Source organism: Aethalodelphis obliquidens, unplaced genomic scaffold (genome assembly GCF_003676395.1).
Source record: "Aethalodelphis obliquidens isolate GAN/ISIS:26980383/991018 unplaced genomic scaffold, ASM367639v1 scaffold19, whole genome shotgun sequence".
In the NCBI taxonomy this organism is placed as follows: domain Eukaryota; kingdom Metazoa; phylum Chordata; class Mammalia; order Artiodactyla; family Delphinidae; genus Aethalodelphis; species Aethalodelphis obliquidens.
In genome coordinates this window covers 14,785,622-14,811,882 of record NW_020837963.1, presented here as the reverse complement: position 1 = coordinate 14,811,882, position 26,261 = coordinate 14,785,622, and the positions used below count along the sequence as shown (strand labels likewise).

General features: G+C 42.3%; 1 long non-coding RNA gene across 5 annotated transcripts in view; it reads left to right on the top strand.

Annotated features, from left to right (window-relative positions):
• The first annotated feature begins 1,649 nt into the window (after positions 1-1,649).
• Positions 1,650-26,261, top strand: part of LOC113626801 (uncharacterized) — a 46,021-nt gene continuing 21,409 nt past the window's right edge. For 2 of the 5 annotated variants that reach the window (XR_003435283.1, XR_003435281.1), the window contains exon 1: positions 1,651-2,214. This is a non-coding gene — a long non-coding RNA (uncharacterized LOC113626801). Of the gene's footprint in view, positions 2,215-26,261 lie in introns of all 5 variants that reach the window. The other 3 variants (XR_003435284.1, XR_003435282.1, XR_003435280.1) reach the window with 3 other exon arrangements.

The following is a 26,261-nucleotide window of genomic DNA, read 5'->3' as shown; positions in this document are numbered from 1 at the left end:
ATCAAGCCCTTTAAATGAGCCAGAAAATGGCTTTCACGCTCCTAGAGGGTATTCAGAAACACATGCGACAGTTTCTGTTGTCACAGTGATCTCCTTATTGCCTCGATATCAACTACTGTATAATTTATTTTTAAGATTATTTCAGGGCTGCAGAAAAAATAGTACATTGCTCGTTTTCTCTAGATCAGTTTCCTCATCATTTCCACCTGTGGGATCTGTCTATCGAAGATCCCTGTCTACCTGAACTTATCAAAGTATGAACATGTACTGATGATTACTAAAGCATGGAGGAAACTTCATCTGAATTCAATATTGCCAAAATGAGAAAGGGCTACATGTTGTAGACATTTACAAAACAACAGTTACATAAGGTATTTCATCGCTACATCGTACTACAAACTTTAGTCCAGCCTTAACACGTGTTCTTAGGCACGATAAACATATCTAATGTGGTCTTCCTACTATTCATTTTGAATTTCTGGATCCAAGACTATTTCTTTAGGACAAAGAGAAGAGCCCATTCCAGGAAAAATGATATTCGAAGTACATGCATACAATGCACTAAAATAATGTAAAGTCTTCATGTAGCTTATATGATTAATACACATTTAATTGACAATGAATACTGCAGCACTGAGGCGAAATAGCAAGTAATATGCAGATTCAGTACGGCTGACACACTCTTTAGTCAGACAGGTGAAAGTAATGAAGCGCAACTATTGACATTGGCTTTGGAATTTGAATTTTAGGAAATTTTTATTTACTTAATACTATTTAAAATGGTGCTCTAATGTTTGTGGTGAAATCAATTTGCTTCTCATTTAAGTCCTTTCAAATTAAAAAAATCTATTTTATTTATTTATTTTTAATTATGCATTTTCTCTTCCAGTTTTATTGAAGTATAGTTGTCATACAGCACTATATAAGCTTAAGGGGTACAGCATAATGATGTGACTTACACCATGAAATTATTACCACAATAAGCTTAGTGAACATCTATCATCTCATATAGACATAAAAAAAAAGATAAAAGTGTTTTTCCTTGTGATGAGAACTCAGGGTTTATGCTCTTAACAACTTTCATATATAACATGCAACAGTGTTAATTATATTAATCATCTTGTATATTACATCCCTAGTACTTACTTATCTTATAACTGGAAGTTCATACCTTTTGACCACATTCATCCAATTCCCCCTGCCCCCTCACCTCCGATCTCCTTTTCTATGAGTTTGTTTTTAAAGTATAATTCACCTACAACATTATGTTAGTTCCAGGGACATGACATAGTGATTCAATATTTCTATACATTACAAAATGATCACCACGATAAGTCTAGTTACCATCTGTCACCATACAAAGATGTTACATTATTATTGACTATATTTCCCACACTGTACATTTCATACCAGTGACTCATTTATTTTGTAACTGGAAACTCGTACCTCTAAATTCCCCTCACAGTAGGGGAATTAATTTAAAATTCTATGATAAGCCTAGTACAAAATTCCAAAAAATTTTGAGAAGATACTCTGTGTCAGAGAACAGTACCATTCTTTATGTTTTTGGCAGTAGAGAAAAAAACGAATATAAATCCATGTCAAACCGTACACATTGCCACCATGCGCTGGCATTTTGGCAAGGGAGCAATTTGGAGTTGAAGCTGGTGCTGTGACCTGCCCCTCTCTCTATCTTGAAGTCAACCACACTAGCAGATACAGTCTCTCAATTATTGAACATTTTTTGAGTGCCTGCCACTAGATTTGACCTGAACATCAAAGGTAAGTAAGACAAAGTCTCAGCCATCAGTGAACATATCATGTCACGGGGGAAGGAAACATGAACAAGTATGAGAGTGTCAGAGACACTTAGCGGCAGGACATATCAGCAAGGATGGCACGCCACAGGGAGGGGCCTAAGAGGTGGGTGGGTGAACAGGCTGGAAGGAGGACGGCGAGGACGAGTCAGAAATAATACAAGAGAAAAGGCACTAACTAGTTCCTGCTCGCAGCTGGACCTGTGGGTCAGAAGGGCATCGTGGATGAGTAAATATTCAACTGCCTGGGACATCCGGGGAAAATGCCAGTGGAGACTCAGCTACTGCGTTTCTCCATCCTTTATCAGCGCACAGAACAAGTGCAGCTGAGAAAAGAGAGCGCTGACTGAGCAGAGAATGATCCCAGCGCTAAGGCTGCGGAGCGGCAGGCACTGGGGTGAGTCGTTTAGTCCACGCGGGCCTTGGGGCCCAGACCCTTGGGGCTTTCGCTTAGCTGAGGTTGCCCGGAGCCCAGGGCCAGGTACTTGCACGAGAGGCTTAGTGACTGCCCGTCCGAGAGCAGTACACACGCCTTTATGAACGATCTCACACTTCTCCCTCCCTGTGGGTTCAGCTGCCTTTTGATCCACAAGTGGGAACAGATGAGGACTGTTTGCTTTTGGAGATGCCAGCGCAGGCACTGAAACGCTTTGTTGTGCTCCGGGTTTTCTGCCTTGTTCAGAAGCCCCCGGGGACAGATATGTTCCTCCAGTCCTGAGTTGCCGTAGTGTTCCTTAAAATGGGTGTTTTTATCGTGGTTAAAGGGCGTCCAGGCAGATTCTTCAGGACTATATTTCCGGCAGATTTATACATCACGTTTGTAGGCGGTCCTGGAATCTAACTGCCCTGATATCATTCTTCCCAGGAGGAATGGGGTTGCGAGTTTCCAGTAGTCAACTTTAAAACCCAGCCTTTAAGAATACAGCTCATGGGGCTTCCCTGGTGGTGCAGTGGTTGAGAATCCGCTTGTCGATGCAGGGGACACGGGTTCGTGCCCTGGTCCGGGAAGATCCCACATGCCGCGGAGCGGCTGGGCCCGTGAGCCATGGCCGCTGAGCCTGTGCGTCCGGAGCTTGCGCTGCGCAACGGGAGAGGCCGCAACAGTGAGAGGCCCGCGTACCGCAAACAAAAAGAAAGAGTACAACTCATTTCTCTCCAGGGTCTCGTTTTGTTTGAGTTCAGGAGAAAGTGCAGATAGAGAAAAACAGCTGGACTTCGGGCAGTCATTGTGTTTACACTGTATGCTCTGTGCCTGGCCAGAAGCCTGGGCAGGGCAGGCACTTGGTAAAAATGTGTGGAATGAATACATTGTAATCATTAAGAGCTAGAGAGGAAAACTTCCCAGTGGTAAGTATTTATCTCTCATCTATTTTGCTATATATCGTTCAGAATACTGTTTCTAACACTAAAAATGATTTTAATGTTTTAAGCACAGTGCTATTGTATTAAATTTTATTATGGAAAAAATAAGTACAAAAGTAAATGGCTAAGTGAGTTGAGCTTTCTGAGTTAAACACACCTACAGGGAACACTTTTTTTCATATTCTTTTCCATTATGGTTTACCACAGGATATGAAATATAGTTCTCTGTGCTATACAGTAGGACCTTGTTGTTTATCCATTCTATACATAATAGTTGGCATCTGCTAACCCCAATCTCCCAATCCATCCCTCCCCAACCTGCCCGCCCCCCTTGGCAACCACAGTGTGTTCTCTATGTCTGTGAGACTGTTTCTGTTTCTTAGATATGTTCATTCCTGTTGTATTTTAGATGCCTCATATAAGTGATATCCTATGGTATTTGTCTTTCTCTTTCTGACTTACTTCACTTAGTATGATCATCTCTAGGTCCATCCGTGTTGCTGCAAATGGCATTATTTCATTCCTTTTTTATGGCTGAATAGTATTCCCTTGTATATAGGTACTACATCTTCTTTACCCATTCATCCACCAATAGACACTTAGGTTGCTTCCATGTCTTTTTTTTTTAAGCTATTTTTTTAATTAATTAATTTTATTTTATTTTATTTTATTTACTTTTGGCTGCATTGGGTCTTCGTTGCTACACGCAGGCTTTCTCTAGTTGTGGCGAGCGGGGGCTACTCTTCATTGCAGTGCGTGGGCTTCTTATTGTGGTGGGTTCTCTTGTTGCAGAGCATAGACTCTAGGCTTGCAGGCTTCAGTAGTTGTGGCGCACGGGCTCAGTAGTTGTGGCACACTGGCTTAGTTGCTCCATGGCATGTGGAATCTTCCTGGACCAGGGCTGGAACCTGTGTCCCCTGCATTGGCAGGCGGATTCTTAACCACTGCGCCACCAAGGGAGCCCTGCTTCCATGTCTTGGCTATTGTAAATAGTGCTGCTGTGGATATAGGGGTGCATGCATCTTTTTGAATAAGAGCTTTCTCCGGATATATGCCCAGGAATGGGATTGCTGGGTCATATGGCAACTCTATTTTTAGTTTTTTGAGGAACGTCCATACTGTTTTCCATAGGGGCTGCACCAATTTCCATTCCCACCAACAGTGTAGGAGGGGGAACTTTTTTTTTTAATGGAAAGGCTACAGAGGAAGCTGCAACAGTCAATGTGTGACCCCAAGAATTATTTGCACACCAAGTACTTAGAAAACAATAAGAAGATTCTCAAATCCCGTTGTCAAATTGACAGAACAAACAGTAGACGCTCTAGACTTAAAAAAAAAAGTTAATGAACTATGACAGGGTGAACGAAACAAAGGAGATATTCACTGCATGTAGGGCAAGTGCCTATATGGCAAGAGACGCATGGGTTATGTTTCGAAGGGTCAGGGCCCCAAGGTATTACCAGTCAGTGCTGCCGCTGGTATATGCGTCTCAGGGATGAAAGCTTTTCCTGTGATGTGCTCTTTGCTCTGGTATTGACACTCCTAATGGACCAGAGGGGGTTATATCTGTGCAGTACATGGAGAATAGCATCCTCCTTTGGGAAATTAAGTGGCAGTAAAACGTGTTCAAGGCGTGTTCAGAACCTAGGATGATGCATCTAACATCTAGTTCCAGCGATAATTGCAGAAATAATTGCAAGAAGAAGGAAGGGAGAGAAGAGGGAGAGGAGGTGAGAGAAGGAGGGGAGAGAGGAGAGGAGAGAAGAAAGTGAAGTAGATGGAAGAGGTCAAATCCAAATCAGTGCTCTCATGTCTGAATCCTCATGGTTGCTAACAGCGCTGACCCACCCAGATTTTTCCTCCCCAGAAAAAACTCTGAAGTTTCCCCAGTGCTTTCTCTACCATCCAAACTTCCTCGTTCTACCTTATTTTCTGAGGTCCCGGAGTTTTCCCAACGCCCTAATAGGTGACTCACTCACCTGACAACTTATTGAGAAGAGATGTTAATGGCTGATCCTAGCAGAATGTCATTCTCTTCAGATCACATTTACATTTTAATTGAAACCTTAAATGCCTTAACCGAAAGGAAAAGAAATGGCTAAGGTGAGAATCTCAGGCACTACGGGAGGGCCAGTGGGAAGTTCTTTGGGGCGAGGGTAATGAGCTTCCGTGGCTGTTCTTTTATCAGCTCATCACAGGGTGGCTGTCATCTACTTGGGTGAGAAGCCAGCTAATGCCTATGTCTTCCAAAGTGGAGAGTTGTATATTCTTTTGAGGGTCCTCTAGGAACCCATGGTAGCTTCTGGGTTTGATTTTCTAAGATCAGCAAATCCAAATGTTTATCCAAAAAGTCTTCCTTTAAAATTTGAACTTGTTTTCTTCTGTTTATGGCTCAGTGAAGTTGGAAAACAAGTGGGCAAAACCCTTCTCATTAAGTATCCCTTTTATACATGTGAAGATGGTAATTAAGTATCATCCTCTCTGGGAAATAGAACCTCAATTTCTCTAGACTTCTCTTAATAAGAACCCACTTTGCACTGCTTTAGCACTATCATAACCTTTTCCTGGATTTGCTCCACTGTCTCACCTAATTTCTCAAATGCAAGCATTTGTGCTTATTTGCCATTTCATTGGGAAAACCAACAGCTGGTACAGCCCAGTCCACGGTCGGCAGAGCTGCTGTTTCCCCAGAGGCACTGTGAGTCACACCTCCTAAAATGTTTTAAATACAATAAAACTAAATCACGGTCTTTTTTTTGAGCCTCGCCAAAATCCTCTAGTATGAAGGCACAAAATCAGAGGAAGATGTCATGTTTAAATTGTCTTTATTTTGTACAGAGCACTTAACAGGCTATCTTGACCGTAATAGATGCTCATAAAAATGCTTCGTGCTGAAGAATGGCCGTTTCAGCCCAAACCATCTTTCTCACTCCGTATATTGCCCATGTCTTCCAACATTCATCTTTAGCCAACAGACAAAATGTGGACTCTAAGCAAATGCAATCTATGTCCACTGTTTACTCAGAGCTTAATTTTTGGTCACACTTTTGAGTTAGCTTTTTAAAGCACAAAGATTAAATGTTAGGGATGATTTTCTTGGATGAAAGCCAGTGTTCTTAGGGATGTCGGTTCCAGAGAAATTTGAGACTTTTATCTACTTGAGTAAAGCTTTTATCACCTCATCAGAGGGTGGCTGTCATCTACTCAGATGAGAAGGGTGTCTTCTTTTGAAGGTTCTCTAGAGATACAGAAACCACAGAAACTGTTTTGGGGATGGGGTGAAAAATTTAACAGAAATATAACAATGTTGTGTCATCAAAGTGAGGGTTTTAAGGATCATGATTTTAGATCTGCAGCCTCCTTGCTGAGGCCCTCATTCCCTCTGGGGGATGATTCAGGGGTCAAATTACTGCATATTTACGTACAGACTCACTTCTGAGGGTAGCAGTTTCCCCCACTCTCTAACGGTGTTTATCACTCCTAAGCCTTACTCCTTTACCCCCTAATACTTCATTGTGTTCACTCTAAAAGCAAGATATTCTCGTACATATCCACAACACAAGAGCCAACTTCAGGAAATTGAATATTAATACCACAATGTTGTCCAGTCTCTAATCCACATTCCAATATTGTCCATCATCCCAATTAATGTCTTTTAGAGCATGCAGCCCAGGATCACGGCGTGCATTTCATTGTCATTTAGTCTCCTTTGTTCTGGAACAGTTTCCCAACCTCTCTTTGTCGGTTAGGACATTGGTATTTTTAAGAACGCAGGCCACTTATTTTATAGACAATTCCTCCATTTGGTTATGTCAGGTGTTTCCTCAGAATTATATTCAAGTAGATTCTGAAGGTTCTTCCATGAAAAGTTAGAAATCATGGACTCTTCCAGCGGCTTCCCATCTCCTTTAGAGTGAAATTTATATACTTTATCAAACGCTACAAGGCCCTGCTTCTCCGCTACGGGCCCCTGGCTCTCTCTCTGCCTCGGGCCCTTTGCACTTGCTGTTACCACCTCCTGGTACACTCTTCCCCCGGATCTTTGCCTGTCTTGTTCCCTCACTTCATTCCGGTACGTTTAGCCACAAACTGAGTGATAATCTCAGATTCCAGTCCACACCTTCTTTCATTGTTTGGAGCTCCCTTCCTGCCAGACTTCTGAAAGCCTTCCTCTCCCCCTCTCCTCCCCCCAGAATGTACCTGTAGTATGCAACTAACCTGGGGTCCCTTCAGTGTCATTTTATAGGTGGAGTTTGTATTTAGAGCACTATTAATTTGGGTGAGAGTGACATCTAGTGGACCCGTGATGACAGTCTTTGAGCTAAAATCTCTTGATTAGCCCCAAAGATCCAGGGAGGGGCATAACAACAACAAAACAAACAAAAAAAAAACCCACCCTGGTTCCTAGATAGATTCCATTGTGAGATCTGGAGAACTCAGTGAGATTCCTGTTGACCTTTGATGAGTTAAAGATTTAGGTTTCTATTACGTGTGTTTTGGAGGAAGAATAGAGGACAGGTCTAATATGAGAAAAAGAGACTTTGGTATGTGAAACAACTTAAGCTGCTATTAATTCGTTTTTTAAGAGGTTGATTTATCACCCAAAAGGTATGAACATGAAATTAGTGTATTCTGTCACCAAGTCGTGGTAATGATTCACTATTTGCGAACTAGTGTTCCAGCTGCTGAATTGTCCCAACCTCATTCATTCAATAATGTACTTTTTCCCCAGTGATTTAAAATACCACTTTTACTATATACTAAATTCCTTTGTGCTTTTGAGCAGCAGTCTGTTTTCGTTATCCATCCATGTTGATATACAGAGATGGGAAGATTTTAAAAGATGTTTTGTTTCTTCTCTCCAGGATGTGGTGGCTGTAGCCCCACCTTTCCCTCCCGCTCCTGCTGACTGTTCTGGTTTGTTTTTTGTAATAAGAACCCCCCTTGACATGTGCACTGTTTTCACTTTCTCTCCTTCCATTCCCTCCAGAGCTCTATCAATCAGGCTTTTGTGCCCAACAGGTCACCAGAACTGTCCTAGTCAAGGTCACCAGTGATGCGGGTTCTAGTTTGCCCAGGATGGTCCTGGTTCTTACCTGTTGACCTGGCATAATTATGAATTGTGCTCCCTTTCACTCTCAAAGGTGTTCTGGTTCAAATGACAAATTATCACCTTCCTACCAATAACAACGAATACGATACACTCTACCCTGATTTACCCAAGTGGTTAACATATTCCCACATTGCCTGTATTATCTGTGCTTCCTCTGTATTTCCTAAGAGCGGGTATAGTCTCTTACGTAGCCACAGCACAGCGATTACTTTCATAAATTTCCCCTGAAGCAATACTTTTACCTAATGTACTGTCCCTGTTACAGGTTTGTCTGTTGGCCTAATAATATCCCATATAGCCTCCCTTTCCCCCCACCCCTGTAAGCCCCGCCCCTGTGCCAAGTATAGCATCTAATCTAGGGCCAGGCTGTGCATTTACTTGTCATGTCTCTGGCTTCCTTTAACCTAGAACATGTCTTTGTCTTTTACAGCATTGACATTTTTGAAGAGTACAGTCTTCCCCTACCTTTTTATTCCAGAACATTCCACTTTTTCTGTGAATCACACTCTTTTAATCACAGAGCTCCACTGCCTCACTGGGTGCTGAAGAGAAATTTATGGCCACATTTCCTCCTTAATTTTCCCAGAGAACTGGGTCCCAGGCTCCTGGCAGGAATCTGGGCAGTGGGGGGAGGGGGGAGTGAGGGAAGGCTGGGTTCTCCTGACACATTGGCTGCGGGCCCCGACCCTTTCCCCATCTATGCCCCATTGCTCTGTTCTAGAAAGCCCTTGGCTTGGCTACTGGCTGACCCCAAGTCTTGGGCAGAAGGTTGGATGTGGTGGGTTCTGCAGGGTGGAGGGGAGCCTCCTCCATGTCATGGGACCAGAAAAGGAATCATGGTGCCTGCTTAGCTGGCCTCGCCCAGTCTGATCTCCCTTCCTCCCTCCTGCCTTTCCCCTGCCACCCAAGCCCCTCCGCTCACAATTGTCAGTTTTTCTCTCTTTCACCTAAAGTCATTCCAGGTGCCTCCAGGGACATGGTTACCATCTGTTGGGAAACATGGCTCTTTGGAGCTGCTGTTCCCTCTCTTCAAGGCCTCCATAAACTGCTGCTCTCCCAAGTCAGACTCAGAGGAATCTCGGACCAAATGCTATTTTCGCAACTGAACAAGAACTCCTTCATTCTCACACCAGGGCCCCCAAATATCTGTGCCTCATTCAGGTTAGAGAAAGACCTCCTCCAGCCAGCCTTCCCAGGGAGCCTGGGGGAGCTCTGATAAACGTAGCCTTTGACCATGAGCCCATGGTGCTGTACGTGGCCTCGCTGGAAGAAACCTTGGCAGGGGTCTCACGCCGTGAACTGGTCCTGATGTGGCTCCCACTCAGCTTTGCTTGTTAGGGGCAAGGCTTATGGGGCCTGCTTCTGCTTCTCCCTATCAGACTGTCCCAAGGGAGTCCCCACCTGTACTCCTGGGCTATCCCCCCTACCCACACTTGCCTCCCACTGATTCTTTTCTGGCTTGACCCCTGACCTCCTCGATGAGCACTTGTTGATTCCCAACTCAACTGAGCCCATGGGGACCTCTGGACATCCGACCAACTTGCTCACTTCTTTTCTAAATATTAATTTACAAGAAGTTGACACAGCTAAAACCACTTCAACCTGGCAGGGAGAGGCCCCAGCCCTGCCCTGGCAAGTCCTTGCTCACTGGAGCCCGGACTCAGCAGAAGGTTGCACAATGGGAGATCTGGGAAGGACTGAAAGAAGATGCCAGGGTTCCCAGGAACATCCTCCCTTCTTCAGAATCCTAAGGCTCTTTGTCTTACACAGAGGCACATGCTTTGGCTGTGCCTTTGTTCTACAGAACACTAGGCCTAGGGCTAAGGAAAACAGCACGTTTACACATCCAGAGGGTCTGTCCATCATGAACAAATGATTTACTGCTCACCATATGAAAACATGGACTTTCTCTTCTGAGAGTTTGAGAAAAATCAAAGGAAAAGTGAAATTAATGGATCAAAGAGAGCTTGGGCAACAAACTGAACAAAGACATTCGCTTTCCAAAAGCATGTTTAAACATTTTATCTAAAAAAATCTTCCCAAAGTTTATAAATAGCACCTATCTATCAGAACCAGCTTCAACCTTGGAGAAGTACTTCCAGCTTTATGACTGAGTTTGTGGGCCTGTGGCCAAACGGGTTTGGAGGGGAAACATTTTTTTTTTGCTTATTGTTGCTTCCTTCTGAGGCCACACTATTTATCTGGGTCATGGGGTTACTCAATCAATCAAATATTTATTGAATAACCAAACAACCATTGGAAAAATTCGATTTAGACCATATTGTATTTCCTATCTGCCTTACAGTCTCAAGGCGGTTGAGATCACTAATGCTTCTCTTTAGTTTTGGAGCTTAGAAAAGCATCCACTTGGTTAGAAAAGGAGGAATACATACAGAAGCAAATATGTTCCTATGACATTTGACAAATAAAGTATCCACACATTCAGTTGCCCCATTCCTGTATCTGTTTATGAACGCTTCTCTCCATTTTAGCTGTTTTCTCTGTACTATGTTGACTGTGCCAATGACATCCACTTGAAACTGGGAATTAAATTTCGGTCTCCTTAATTTACTGTAGGAACAGGTCCCTAGAGACTATAAGTCCAACACAAATAGTGTGTGTGTTGGGAGAAGAGGATATACACGCATATTTCTACTAAATGGGTGTGGAGAGAATCCCTAGGGCTATTCACCAATCTTTCTGCTTCTCCGCTTTCTGGGGACATGGAAAGATTTCACTTCTCTGCCCACTTGAAGTTAGGGTTAGCCATCTGAGGAGCCAATGAAATGTGATCAGAAATGAAAGGTCCCACTTTGGGGTGGATGCACCCTTTTCCATGTTCCTTTCCATCTTGCGTGGCAACCGGTCACGTTTCAGTTGGTAGAGATTCCACCAGCATGGGTCCAAGGGTGAGGACAATATAAAGAAGTATCCCCCCACTGACCTGAGATGGACATGTAGCAGGAGAGGAAAATAAGAATCTATTCTAGGCCACTGAAATATCAGGGTTGTTTCCATGTCGGGGAACAGAAGGTTTCCATGTGCCCCTGTGACAGGCCCCAGACTTTATGAGGACAGACACTTCTTTGGTCAGGACCTCGCCCTGTGTATATCTTCATCTAGCTATTGGTTCGTATCCTTTAATATCCTTTTATAATAAATCGGTAATCTAGTGAGAAAATGGGTTTCCTGAGTTTTGTGAGCTGTCCTAGCAAATTAATGGAATCCAAGGAGGGGGTCATGGGAACCTCTGATTTGTAGCCAGTCCGTCAGAAGGCCAGGTGATAACCTGGATTTGGGGGTGGTATTTTGAGTTGGAGGGGGTAGCTGGGACCTCCAGTTTGTAGCCGGTACCTCAGAAGCATGGGTAACAGCCTACACTAGTGTCTGAAGTGGAGGGCAGTCTTGTGGAACCAAGCCCTTTCCCTGTGGAATCTGATTCTATCTTTGAGTAGATAGTGTCAGAATTGAGTTGAATTCTCAGACACCCTGTTGTCATCTGAGAATTGCTTGTTGGTGTGGGGAAGCTTCCGCACACACAGGTCTGAATGCAGTTGAGAACCCTTTTACAATATTACAAGAAAGAGGCGAGCTCAAAAAGAAATGGGCTCATTTTCAAGCAGGAAGGAACAAAATAAAGTTAAGGGATTTAAAAGGCTAAAAGAAGGCTCAGTCCTAAATAGCAAATGATAAAATGAAGAAAACTTAAAGCAGCAGAGGGACAAATTAAAACTCGACCTTATATCAAAGGACAAATGAAGGGTGTGTATGATCATCACACTCGTTGCTAAAACCTGTTAATGAATTAAGCCGTCTCTGAGTAAATTCCCATTAATGGTGTGTCCAAAAAATCCTTCCGCTTGCACCAAATGGCTCAAGAAAAAGAGATGAAGCTTGCGTGTGACTCTCTGTGAGGTCTGATGGCTTCAGGGAATAGAAATTAAACCGATAAAAAGAGGTATAGGAGCAAGAAAGCAAAGAAATACAATGAATAAGAGACAGGTCTGAAAAGAAACTATAGCTATCGGCATATGGAGCTGACTGGAAGAAAATGAGACAGGCTGGGACCTGGGACCCTTTGCTTCAGTGCTGCAGTGCTTGCACCTGGACACAAAAGACAGAGAAACTATAAGGGACTAAAAATAACTAATTGCATGCCTGCGCAGTTGGGACAAATTCTGGACAATGAGATACAAAGAGACCAAAAAGCCCAACTGCCACTTCTGATGAGCTAGGAGCAAAAGCAGGGGATGGGGAACAAAAGCAGGGTACCACCCCACCCATGCCTCCTGCACACCACCTAAGGGGTGAGCAAACCTACTAAGCTACCCCTGCAGCCCGACACCTGGACACAACCGTACCCTCACCCCCATATAAGGAATCAGCTTGCCACCCACCTCTGCAAGTGAGCTAGCTAGGGAACCTCTTGTTTGTCCTCACTCCCCGCTGCTGCAGCAGGGGCCCCAATAAAGCCTTGCCTGAATTTCTTGTCTGGTCTCTGATCAATTTCTATTGATTAAGGAGGCCAAGAGCCCTGGTCGGTAACAAAAATATACAAGAAGCTATGTTTTTGACCAAAGAAGTATTAACCAGCCTGGACAAAAGAGATGGGGCTTATTTATGACCTACCTGACTTTGGGATTCTACTCATCTAAGAGCAGGAAGTGGGCTGAGAAAGCCGCTCATCCCAAAGAAGAAATATTCTCATCGCCCACTTCACATGTGGCCACAGAGAATAATGAAAAAGAACTCGAAGAAATTGGAGCCAGGCTTCAGGACGACAATTGGGTCAGAGCTTTTCCCAGGAAACAAGATCAGAACATAATCAAGGGACCCTGCCCCGGGGTAGGAGCCCTCAACATGTCTGCTGTTGACAAGTATCTCCCATGGGTCTCTCATGCTCTCATTTCTGAATGGGGGTACTTCTTGTAGTTACCCTGTCCTTGTTCTACCATTGAAGGGTGGTTGTGTGGAGGGCAGATTATGTGACTTTGTTGTTCATAGGTCCCTGAATCAGTAGGTGCTATATCCAGACCTGATGTAAAAACGGCTGTGCATCTCCCCCAATCCTGGGTTTAGAACTAAAAGCTGTATTGAGATGAAACTTGCTGGCATATATTCCAGCAAATACACTTGGAGGAGTGTATTTGGCATGCGGAAAGGAAAGTGAACTGAATATTCAGTAGCAAAAAGGTCAGACTCTAGTAGTCATCAGGGCTGTTCCCCAACAATTCCAGTTCTTCTAAGCATTAAAGAGATACAGCATCTTGCCACCTTGATGTTTAGCCGGCCATGTGAGTTGCCTTGGGCAATGAAACAGGAATGAAAGTGACTTGTACCACTTTCAGGCAGAAGGCTTAGATGCAGTACAGTTGACCCTTGAACAACACGAGTTTGAACTGTGTGGGTCCACTTCAAGGGGGATTTTTTTCAATAAGTACATACAGTACTACACCACGGCAGGTGCGCAACCATGGGTACCGAGGACCACCTGTGAGACTTGAACATCTACAGATTTTGCCACATGCAGGGCTCCGGAACCAATCCCTCGCTGGATACCAAGGGACAACTGTACTTGATTTGCCATTTTCCCTTCCCCCTACCATGGCAATCAGCAATGTTCTAGAAAGTGGAGACTCTGGCAACCTAGGTCCCCGAGTAAGGACAATGCAGAGTAGAAAATCATGCTCAAAAAAAAGAAAAATAAGGAAGTCCTGCTCACCCAAGATGGACATGTAGCATCAATGAGAAATAAACTTCGTTGTTTTAAGCCTCTAGGATATTGGGGTTTTTGTTTTTTGTTTTGTAAACTGCAGTACAAGCTGGCTAAGGCTGACTAATGTAGGTGAAAATGTTTAAATTGAATATTAAAATCTGAAAAGGTTTTCCTCATAGGTAAAAGGCAGTGTCCCTTAACAGATATCCTTGCTTTTACTGAGCAGTTCTGCTAGTTGGTTCTCCTAAAATTCTGTTGAAATTTTAGTGAAACAAATGAGATATTGGTTTTTTTGTTTGTTTTTGTTTTTGTTTTTCGTGGTATGCGGGCCTCTCACTGTTGTGGCCTCTCCCGTTGCAGAGCACAGGCTCCAGACGCGCAGGCTCAGCGGCCATGGCTCACGGGCCCAGCCGCTCCGCGGCATGTGGGATCTTCCCGGACCAGGGCACGAACCCGCATCCCCTGCATCAGCAGGCGGACTCTCAACCACTGTGCCACCAGGGAAGCCCCAAGATATTGTTTTTTTTTTAATCCAAAAAATTTAAAATTTTTATACAGTTTTTAAAGGTGACTTTCCATTTATAGTTATTACAAAATGTTGGTTATATTCTCCATGTTGTATAATACATCCTTGAGCCTATCTTGCACCCAATAATCACCTCATTATGGGATACCAAAAATGTCCCATGCTCTCACTGTCTGGTAACATCTTTTTCTTACCTTCTTGACACTTGTATTACACCAAAATTCAACAATATATTCAATTTTATTTGTTAAAACTCACCTGTCCTAAGATAATACACAATATTTTTAAATAGATGAAAGAAGACAAACACATTTATTTTTATATATTTATAGGAAGAGGAGAGCTGTCCTGAAGCATTTGGTGGGAATCAAATTACTGCTGTTGAACACTAAATCAGCACGTTAATGTTAATGGTACATGTTATCTACAGTGTGTATGATTTTGCAAAAGATAAGAAAACATTCTTCAAATCAATGCTGTATTCCTCTTCTGCAAAGTCCAAGGACATCATATTAATTAATCTTCATTCTGTGAAAGTTAATCTGTGAGAAGTCAAGATAATCGAGTTGAGGATTGTTGATTTCTGATGATCTAATTTGCTTCAGGGGATAGGGCTTCACAAAATGTAGAGAAGTGGAGAATTAACAGATTTCCTTCAAATCCCAGATGTGTAAAGCAAACTTTTGGCAAGTGCTGAACTATGGTTAGTTCGTGATGGGATTCTTTGACAAATGCCTGAAATGTGTGCATCTTCACTGTTTACTCTTTTGTTAATATTGTCCCTTCAGCTTGGAATGTTCTCTTTTTCTCCAACCGTCAAAATACCACTTGTATTTCCAGATCCAGCTACAATGCTAATCCTTCATGAAACATTTGATAGAGGCAATAATGATAATATAATAGATTATATTTTTAGTTAGAAGTAAGACAATAATATTTAGGTTCCCATGTGCCAGACACTGGGTTAATGCTTTGGGTGATTATCTCACTTAATTCTCATTGTACTCTTATGTCTTGGAACAGTTCTAATCTGCATTAGTCATTCATTGGCTCCGAATTCCATAATTACAGAAATGCTCCCTCTTGTCTTTGCAGCAGATCTACCTGGGTTTGATTCCTAACTCAAAAGCTCACTAGACTAGCTGTGTGATCTTGAACAAATTATTAAACTTTTCTAAACCTACGTGTACAAGGATTAATAGAATTAAAAAGTCATGACCATAGCTGTGGTCCTGGGATGGTCCTTCATCAACAACCCAGGACGCCCTGGGCCTCCCTTTTGTGTTAAAGCCCATGTCATCTTGGTTCTTGGCTTACTCTTTTATTTTGGTAGAACACATCCTCCAGATGCTTTTCTAGGAAGTAAACATGAGCCAGAAGGCTGTTTGTGAGACCTCACATGTCTGCAGTGTTACTGATTTGACTGCTTCTTCAAGGTGCCTGGAGCCTCCTCTTCCTGACCTCTGCCGGATTCATCCATGTTAATTGGCTTGTTTCTGGGTTTTCCCCTCTGCCAGCTTAGGTTCTGATGGTCTTTGGTTTGCCATGTCAGTTCCTATTTATCCCTGTGCTTTTCCACCTTCTGAGGCTGTATAGCTGTCCTCTCTTCTCAGTCTCTTTGTTCTTGTGGGGTTATGCTTCTTTTAAAATCCCTTTATTGTAATGCAATTCTGTTGGAATTTCAGCAGGAACACAGATACCCACAATTATTCAATCCACTATATTTGATCAGAAGTAAGGACTTGTTATTGTAGCATGAAAATTTAGAAGGACAACTAGAGTTCTAGAAGGCCATACCTCTTTTACAGAAAGGTTGGAATATAGAAAGAGGAGTTGGGGAATGGAGTGAATGATTCTCATTTGGAACAAATTGATGTTGAAGTGCCTCAAGGACATTCAAATTGCGATTTCTTGGAGACCTTTGGATAGAAGAGCCTGGAGCTTAGGAGATAATTCTGGGTTAGATAAGGATACATGCAAGCTATCAGGGAGGAGACAGTGGATAAGTGTGTGAGGAGAGCAAAGGATGGAGGACAGAATATCAGTAAAATATCAGATAAAAGAGAGCATTTTGTAAGGACTAGATTATTACCCAGGAGTTTGTTTTGTTTTGCTAAATACCTTCCAGTTTCTGGGGTTACAAAATATATTTTAAAGCAAAGCTTCAAACTCTCCACTTTATTTTTCAAATAGACTTTATGTTTTTGGAGCAATTTTGGGTTCACAGCACAACTGAGCAAAAAAGTACAGAGGGTTCTTCCCATAATCCCCTGCCTCCACATACACACTCCCCCTCCACTATCAGCTTCCCCCACTGGAGTGCAACAGGGATTATAATCAGTGGACTACACTGACACATCCTTATCATTCATTTCCAGCCAAAGTCCATTGTTTATTTTATTCAGTGCTCACTCTTGGTGTTGTACATTCTATGGGTTTTCACAAATATATAATGACATGTATCTGCCATTATACTATTGGACAGAATAGTTTCACTGCCCTAAAATTCCTCTGTGTTCAGTTCCTTTTAGGGAGCTGGGCAACTTACCCTGATCTCCAGTACTGCTTTCTGAGTCTTAGTCTTCATGAAACCAGAACAGTGAGATAATGGAGCGTTGCTCCAAAAACTGTGGATTACCTTAAAAAGTCCAAGTGATTTATAGCACTTCACTAAAAACTCCCCTCCTCCTTAAACACCCACAGACTGCAGACAGGCTAGAACCAGCCACCTCCCCATAGAAATGGGTCATCCTAGCTCATGATCCAATAAAAGCTGACAGGAAGCCAGACACTCTTGACTACAGTTCCCAGGCAAAGTCACACATACACGTACTACATTCAAATGTAGCATATGAAACATCCTCTGAGGCGGGGGGGGTGGGGAGCTAATCACTTAAAGTGGGAGAATTTGCCCCTGTCACAACAATGATTCCATAAATCATTGCCCAGGATGTGGCCCCTTTGAAAGGAATTAGAGGAATATAACTCTCAACTGATGATGAGAGTTTCTCTGGCGGGGGTTGAAAGAATTCTCAGGAAAGAGCTTTGAACCTACACAGGTGTGTGGCAGCTATTTGATGACGAGCTCAGCGTTCTGTGCCATGAAACAAGACAGAGACAAGTTTGATCTGAAAACATTCAAGGGCAAGTGTCACCGATCGTTCGCCAAGATGATGAAAAGATCACTGTGGGGCCTTGTAGACCGATTCTGAGTGAAATTACCCCCAATATATCCTATTATTCTCGAGGACAATGGCTCTCCATCTTGGCTGCTCGTTAGAATCACCTGGGGAACGTCTCCAGCTAGTGACTCTCCAGGTGTCCTGGGTCGAGTTCTGATTTAATTGGACTGAGTGGCGCCTGGGCGTCTGTCTATCTGAGAGTTTCCTTCTGGTGATTCTACGTGCAGCCAAGGTTGAGACCTCGTGTATGAGTTAGCTTTGCCTGCGCTCCCAATAGCTGAAGAAGGTCCATTCAGATGTCAGCATCCAATGGGCAAAGGGACCCAGTAAGTAACAAGGCCGCAGTTACACGATTCTTGTTGCAGGAGTGTTAAGTGAACATCCTCACATTACAGGTAAGGAACCAAAGCTGAGGGAGGTGAGGGCCCTCACTCCGGGTCATGAAGCAATAACTGTAACAGCTCTAGAATCAAGTTCTCCTCTAGGGACCAGATTTTGTTCTTTTGCTTTTTTGTCACGTTGTGTTCTAGTCCACATTCCATAAATCAGCTCACCAGGCGTGTTTCAAAAAGCCCTCGTATGTTAGCACTGAGAGGGGCCTCTGTCTACATTCTTGACTGTGTATTAGGGGTTTGTTTCATGCAGAGGTGGCTGGGGGAAGGCAGGGATGGAGGGAAGGATCAGAATGGGTGAAGACTGGATGCCCTGCCCCTGTTTCCATCAGAGCAACTCACAGTATATTTTGGTCTTCCAAAGAAAAAAAATTTTGAAGGCAAGTGTCCAATGCTAAGAAACAGAAAAGTAATATTAAAAGTAATAATTGAGTCCAACTAATCCTCCAGTGTTATAAAAGGGGAAACAAGGCCAAGAAGTTAAGACAGTTCCAAGTCTCAAGCAGATGATGGCCCAGTCAAAAGTAGCCTCTCACTCTGTATCCTTATTTTCATAGTTATAACAACGGACCATGAAGTGACCAAAAGTTTCAGAATGATCCTAAGTAACAGTGATATTGAGCATTACCGTATTATTTCTGATTTTAGTAAAAACAGTGTTTGGGGCTTCCGTGGTGGCGAAGTGGTTGAGAATCTGCCTGCCAATGCAGGAGACACGGGTTCGAGCCCTGGTCTGGGAAGATCCCGCATGCCGCGGATCAGCTGGGCCCGTGAGCCACAACTACTGAGCCTGTGCATCGGGAGCCTGTGCTCCGCAACGAGAGAGGCCGCGATAGTGAGAGGCCCGCGCACCGCGATGAAGAGTGGCCCCCATTCGCCTGCAACTAGAGAAAGCCCTCGCACAGAAACTAAGACCCAACACAGCCAAATAAATTAATTAATTAAATAAATTTTAAAAACCCACAGTGTTTGAGTGTGAAGCCTCATTGTAGTCTAGATGGATCTGTGTAGTGATGTGAAGAAAAAAATCTGTTACAAGAAAGTTCATTAGAGTTAATGAGACCATTATAAGCATCTGCAAAAATCACATGATTTCTCTCTTATTTCAGCTATAGGTGTGAAATATTAACAGACTTCCAAAAATCAAACCTCTTCGTATTTCCGGGGAAATACTTCTTGGTTTTGGTGGCTTACTCTTTTAATAACATTCATTTTATTTTAACTTTTCATTTTGAAATAATTATAGAGTCACAGGAAGTTGCAAAGACAGTACAGAGTGGTCCCAAATTCCTTTCACCCAGTTTCCCTCAATGGTTACAGTTTATGTTAACTATAAAACAGTATCAAAATCAGAAAAATTGACCTTGTTACAATAGGCAATGTGTAGTTTTCTCTCTCTCTTTTGTTACTTTCATAGTATTGTTTTGGTGATTTTTTTATTGTGGTAAAATATAACCTAACAAAAAATTATCCTTTTAACTGTGTTTAATTGTACAGTTCAGTGGTGTTAAGCACCTTCATAATGTTGTATAACCATCACTACTATCCATTTCCCATACTTTTTCATCATCCCTAACAGAAGCTCTGTACCCATTAAAGAATAACTCCCATTTCTCCTTCCCTGCTGCCCCTGGTAACCATTGTTCTACTTTCTGCCTCAGTGAATTTGCCTATTCTAGGTCTTTTAATGTGTTCTTGATTTCAATTTACAGTTTTGCATGAATGTCCCTATTTGTATAGTTTGATCATTTTGGTGCTTTACCAGCTACTCTGTGTAGCTGAGAGCGTCACAAATACACACACTGGGGAAAAGAAGATGTTGGTCAAAGCGCTACAGACTTCCAGGTTATAAGGATGAAAAACATCCTGGGAATCTAATGTACAGCATGGTGACTATAATTAACAATACCATATTATATACTTGAAAGTTGCCAAGAGAATAGATTTTAAATGCTCTCACCGCCACCACATCATGGTAATTATGTGAGGTGACGGATATGTTAATCTTATTGTGATAATCATTCACAATAGAAAAGTGTATCAAATCACCAGGTTGCACACCTTAAACTTACACAATGTTATATTGTCAATTATATTTCAATAAAGCTGGGGACAAAAAGGTAGAAGCAGTTGAAGGCCCAAACCAAGCCACTGACTTTATTTCCTCCTCCCATGGAAGATACAGACCCCTCCCTTCTCAATCAGGAAGCCCAATTACATTGATCGATATTAGACCTTTTTGAAACAGGCAGAAGGAAGAAATGTTGCGTTCCCTTTTATAGACTTGGAATCAAATGTAAGACTGCTTAGCTTTACAGAGGAAGTGACTGTTCTCTTAGCCAGCCCTGGAAATGGTTTAAAGATGAGACTTCACATTAAATACAAACAAATAGTATATAATAAAGGATAGTTTATTTAATTGACTCTGTTATCTTTATCAGGAATCATTAGTGCCTTGATTGTTTGGTAGATTTCATAAAATAATCTGTGCTTTTCTTTATTCTTTGCTTAGGCATTATTCTTTCTAGCCTTTTTATGACTCCTAATGAGGATAGTAAGTTATAACATGAGACTAGATTTTCCAAAATGTGTTCCAATAGATGTTGTGGGGAGGAAAAAAGAAATTTTCTGTGGCCAAATACATTTGGGACAAATTGGATTAAACTAATTTAAACGAGTTTTTTTGCTACACGATTTCTCAAACCTTTAATATGCCATGTGTGGTATGACTCTCCAGGCCATGTAGCATGTAGTGTTTCCAAAACTAATTTTTCTGTAGAATTCCTTTTTCGGGGCCAACTTAAAAGCAAGGTGCCAACAGAACACACTTTAAGGAAATCAAAATTAAGAAGAAAAGAAGCAACAAAGGCATATTATGTAATTTGTTGAACATCAGTGGGCTTGAGTAAGTTGACAGACTTCAGCTGTAACATATGTCAATCTGGTATATTAAGGAACGTGTTAGTTTTCAAATACAGTAGATGATTAGGGCATACTGCCAACGGAGTTGGCAGTACTGTCAATGATTAGTAATGAAGTAAAGAACGAGCCTGTGCATTCGTCATACGGATGCAAAACCATTTGGCGTTTTCTTAGGAGTATAATAAAGCTGCATTATTGCTTAGAACTTGTGAAAAGATTTAAAACAGAAGAAGTTGTCTTGGACCTCAGTAAAAGGACTCGAGGAGCGATATCACCAATAAGTGAAGTAAAAATTTTGTATTAAGAGAATAATTGTGCTGTCACCCAAAAAACAGTCCTTAAAGATATATATGTGTGTGTATGTATATATATCCACATACAGTTGACCCTTGAACAACACGGGTTTGAACTGCATGAGTCCACTTACACGCAGGGATTTTTCAATAGATGTGTACTACAGTACTACACTATGGCACAGTTAGTTGAATCTGCTGGTGCGGAACCACAGATACAGAGGGCCGACCATAAAGTTATATGCAGGTTGTCGATTGCATGGAGGGTCGGCTCCCCTAATGTCTGTGTTGTTCAGGGGTCAAATGGATGTAGAGAAAGAGAGAGAGACTGATTTTTAAGGCACTGGCTCACGTAATGGTGGAGGCTGGCAAGTTCAAAATCTGCAGGACAGGCCAGCAGACCAGAGATCCAGGGAAGAGTTGATGTTGCAACTTGAGTCTGAAGGCAGAGTGTAAGCAGAATTTTCTCTTCCTGGGGGAGGTCAGTCTTTCTTCTCTTAAGGTCTTCAATGGATTGGATGAGGCCCACCTCATTGTGGAAGGTCATCTGCTTTACTCAAAGTCTGTTGATTCAAATTCTCATCTCATCTAAAAAATACTTTGACAACAATATCTAGACTAATGTTTGACCAAATATCAGGGTATTGTGACCTACCGAGTTGACACATAAAACTAACTAACCATTACAGTGACCTATGATATAAACTATCAAAATTATGTAAGCTTAAAATTATCTGTGTCAACTTCATGTTGGGTCCCTAAAATATCTTAAAACTTAATAAATCCATCAGCAAAAATATTCTGTGAATCAGCCAACTCTTCTCTTGAAGTCATTTAGACCAGGGGGTCACCAAAAATGGCCTGTGGCCTTGTTTTTGTATAGCCTGGGAACTAAGAATGGTTTTTGCATTTTTAAATCATTGGGAAAAAATCAAAAGTAGAATAATATTTCATGGCTCATGAAAATATCATGAATTTCAAATTTCAGTGTCCATCACTAAAGTCTTATTGGAACTCGGTTCCTTCACTTATGAATTGTCTATGGCTGTTTTGTACTATGCTGACAAAGTTAAGTAGTCATAACAAAGACCATACGGCTCCCAAGGCCTAAAATATTTACCATGTGACCCTTTAAACAGAAAACCCTGTTAACCCCTGTTGTAAACAAACAACTAAGAGAAAGAAATTTTAATATGTTACTGGATTGAATTGGCATCCGATTACAGGCTGAAGAAGACATGTGGAAGATGAGTAGGTATAATGGGTTATTTGCAACAGCAAAGGATGATCTACCTTCTGTAGAAGAGTTAAGCCCCAAATAACGACTTTAATGAGATGAATTCTATGCTTTTTCTTTGGGTAGAGCAGGAGCGACAGTTTCCCTCAGTTAGCAACTGGTATATATCCTACATTTTCGTGATCCGTTCATCTGTTGATGGACACTTAGGTTCTTTCCATACCTTGGCCTTTGTGAACACTGCTGCAATTTTCATGGGAGTGCAGATATCTCTTTGATATCCTATTTTCATTTCCTTTGGAAATATACCCAGCCTTCCTGGCCACCTGAGATAGCAGTTTCCTCACAAGTCAAGCAAAACCCTCTCTTGGGCAGGGTCTCCTAGACTCAGAGCCACAGGTCTATCAGATTTCCAGCCACCATAGTGGCTCTAATCACACTAACTTAATTCTTTCTGGAGTTGGGACACAAAGGTTGTTTGCCTTTCTGGGTCTCTTAAAAGTGCCAGGTAGAATGCATTTGTTAAAATGAATTCATATTTATTTTGCTTTGAGCAATTTGGGACCACTGAGATAATTTGGAGTTCTAAAGTTTAGAATCCCTTTCTACAAACTTTTAAGTATTTGGATACCCCAGAAAGAATGATTCCCTTGTCATATCTCTTAGAGCTAACAATGAAAAGTTTGAATGGGCCAGAGATGAATATTCAAATAAATAAGAGCATTTTTCGAATTCTAGCCTCTATTGGTTTCATATGGCAATAGCACCCATCTGATGTGGCCAACCTGGAGGGAGCTGAGTCACAGACGGGCTGCCTCACAAACAGATGCTAACACACCAGGCACTGGTACCCACAAAAGGGGGGTGGGTAGCGGAGTTGAGAGGGAGGAAAAGGGGGGGAGGGGCACTCAGAGCCCAAGCAGGCAACCTTAAGATTATTGCCAACTGACACGTCTAGGAAGTCTTTTTGGATCGGCCTTTTTGCCACCATTTCACTGGACCTGGAAACCAGCACGATCCCAGGCTGTTTGTTCTACCTGAGTGTTAAATGGGGTCTCTGGCCACACTTGCATGTGATATCAGGAAATACTGACAAGGATTAAATTACGGGGCTCCTTTTTCTCTACTACAGAGAGTAGAAATTCAAGTTCAAGGTCTCGTTTATGACCTTTGATGAGTCCTTTAGTGGGTGGTCTCAGTTTTCTCATCTGTGAACTGGAAACAATAAGGAGATGGATGGCAGTCTTAGCATATTCAGCTCTTTGCATGACACCTTCAGAGACACCTGGACAAATTGAACTGTGCTGAGGAGGGTTGCCCAGGATGATGAGGGGGATGGAAATCCATACATTTTTGAAGAAAACGGGCATGGGCAACCTGAATACAAAAACACTTCGGAGGGCAAGATAATTGTCTTTATTCTAAGAACTCTTATGTGGAAAAGAGAGTAAGTTCAAAAACTTGGGCCAAGGTGGGCCAAAGGGTGGAAGTGACAAGATTCATATCAAGGAAGATTTTTTTCAGTAGTCAGAGGTATTTTTTAAACGGTGTGCTCTGCTTGTGTGACGGTGAATTTCTTTTTACTAGAGGAATCTAAATAGCGGATGAACAACCACTTATAAGTGACTTTGGGCTTCAAATGGCAGAAGCAATTGGAACACAGTAAAGTTGTCTTCAACTTGGAAATTCTAATTCTCTATACCTGTCCTGATTATTTTATTAAAAAATGAACTAATGGATGAGAAAAAACATTGGAAAGACTTAGATTTATGGATGTCAGAGATGTCACAGATACAGTGATGACAACAGGAGTAGCAAGAGGGCCTTTCAAAGCTCATGTTCCTATAATGGTGCCGGCATGCCGTCAAAGGTGAGTGGCTAAAAGTACACTCTGTTCAGTGAGAGGAAGAGAGCTGAAGCTTTTAACCACAAGAAGGAAATGGTTTCAACTTTTCCTTGATCTCCACCCATTTGTATTTGATGGATTTGTTGGATGAAGAAATGGAAGGTTAAGATGGGATTAGGGGAAGGAAAGAACAACTAACATTCATTCAAATCAACGACTAGTGTTAGAGCTACCCTATAAAGAGAGAGGAACTGTGGCTCTTGTCTTTGCCCTTTTGCCCCATGGTGAGCAGTCATGGGACTCACCAATATGTCCCACAGAGGGTGACAGTGAAGGGTGTCTGCATGATGGGGACGAAAGCTGCAGACCCACTCTTTCTGAGCAACTCACACTTAGAATTTCCTGCTCAGTGTCAACGAAATGGAGACCAAGACGTCATACTACAGAAGGTTGGGTGCATGACAATTCTTAGACTATATTAACTCTTGGGTATGCAGCCTTGCACATGTTAGTTTTCAAGTAAATGTCATGCATTTTATACACAGGGTATAAAATATTAGCACACACTTTAGTGCTGGAAGTATTTTTTGTTTTATCAGATTTATTCACCATTAAGTAAGCCATGTGTCACCAACCTTGTCCTGCAAACAGTTCCCATTTACCACAGAATGGTGAGTACACTCAGAATTACTCGGTGGGGGCATTCTTGAGGAAAGTGACATCTCATTTATATTAAATCCAATGTTCTTCTACTTTAATAGTTCAGACTGTCCCTCCTTAATGGCCAGCTGGATAACTGCACTTATTTGGATTACCTAGAAGAGTATATCTTTCTGGGCAAGGCACCCAGAGTTGGTGGTGGCCTCAATGAAATCTTCAACAGGTTTTTATTCTGATGATGATTAAGGGTGTGACCTAATGTTCTGTCTAACCACTTGAGTATGAGGCCAAACTATTAAATATGATTTCCGAGAACTCCTTAGAGGCAACAACTTTAAACAGAGTAGGAAGGAAAGGAGCCCCAGAGATATATAAAGAACTCCGTTCTGCTCAGGAAATAATGACCATCAACTGCAGAAATCCAAGAAAAAGCCTCAAGACTGAACCAGAGATGAACAAAAAGAGTTGATAATAAGGCAGAGGGTTAAAGCAGGCTTCATTAGTATTTTCCAAATGAGGCTATACATGGGCAGGAAGTGGTTTAAGACTGTTCAGGAACCCGAATCTATGAAAAATCAGAGTGAGGAAATAGGGAATATTCATTTAAAATAAAGTAAATCATGAAAAGGGAATTCTCTTCTTTATTCATAAATTTATTTATTTATGGCTGCATTGGGTCTTCGTTGCTGTGCACAGGCTTTCTCTAGTTGCGGCGAGCGGGGGCTACTCTTCTGCAGTGCGCAGGCTTCTCATTGCCGTGGCTTCTCTTGTTGCAGAGCATGGGCTCCAGGGCACTTGGGCTTCAGCTGCTGTGGCTCGCAGGCTCTAGAGTGCAGGCTCAGTAGTTGTGGCACACGGGCTTAGTTGCTCTACGGCATGTGGCATCTTCCCGAACCAGGGCTCGAACCCATGTCCCCTGCATTGGCAGGCAGATTCTCAACCACTGCGCCACCAGGGAAGCCCTGAAAAGGGAATTCTAATCCCTCTCTTCTGTGACCACTTGGATTCCTCCTCCTTAAGAGTAGACATAAATACTACATTATCTAATAGAATGTGTGAGGGATGGAGAGGCAGATGAGAACAGAAAATTACTGTAAAGTGCTTCCCGATGGCATAGAGATACCTTTATCATCCACTTGTGTGAGCCTGAGGCTAGTGAGGGCTGGGCGTACAGAGTTTACACCATCCCTAAAGC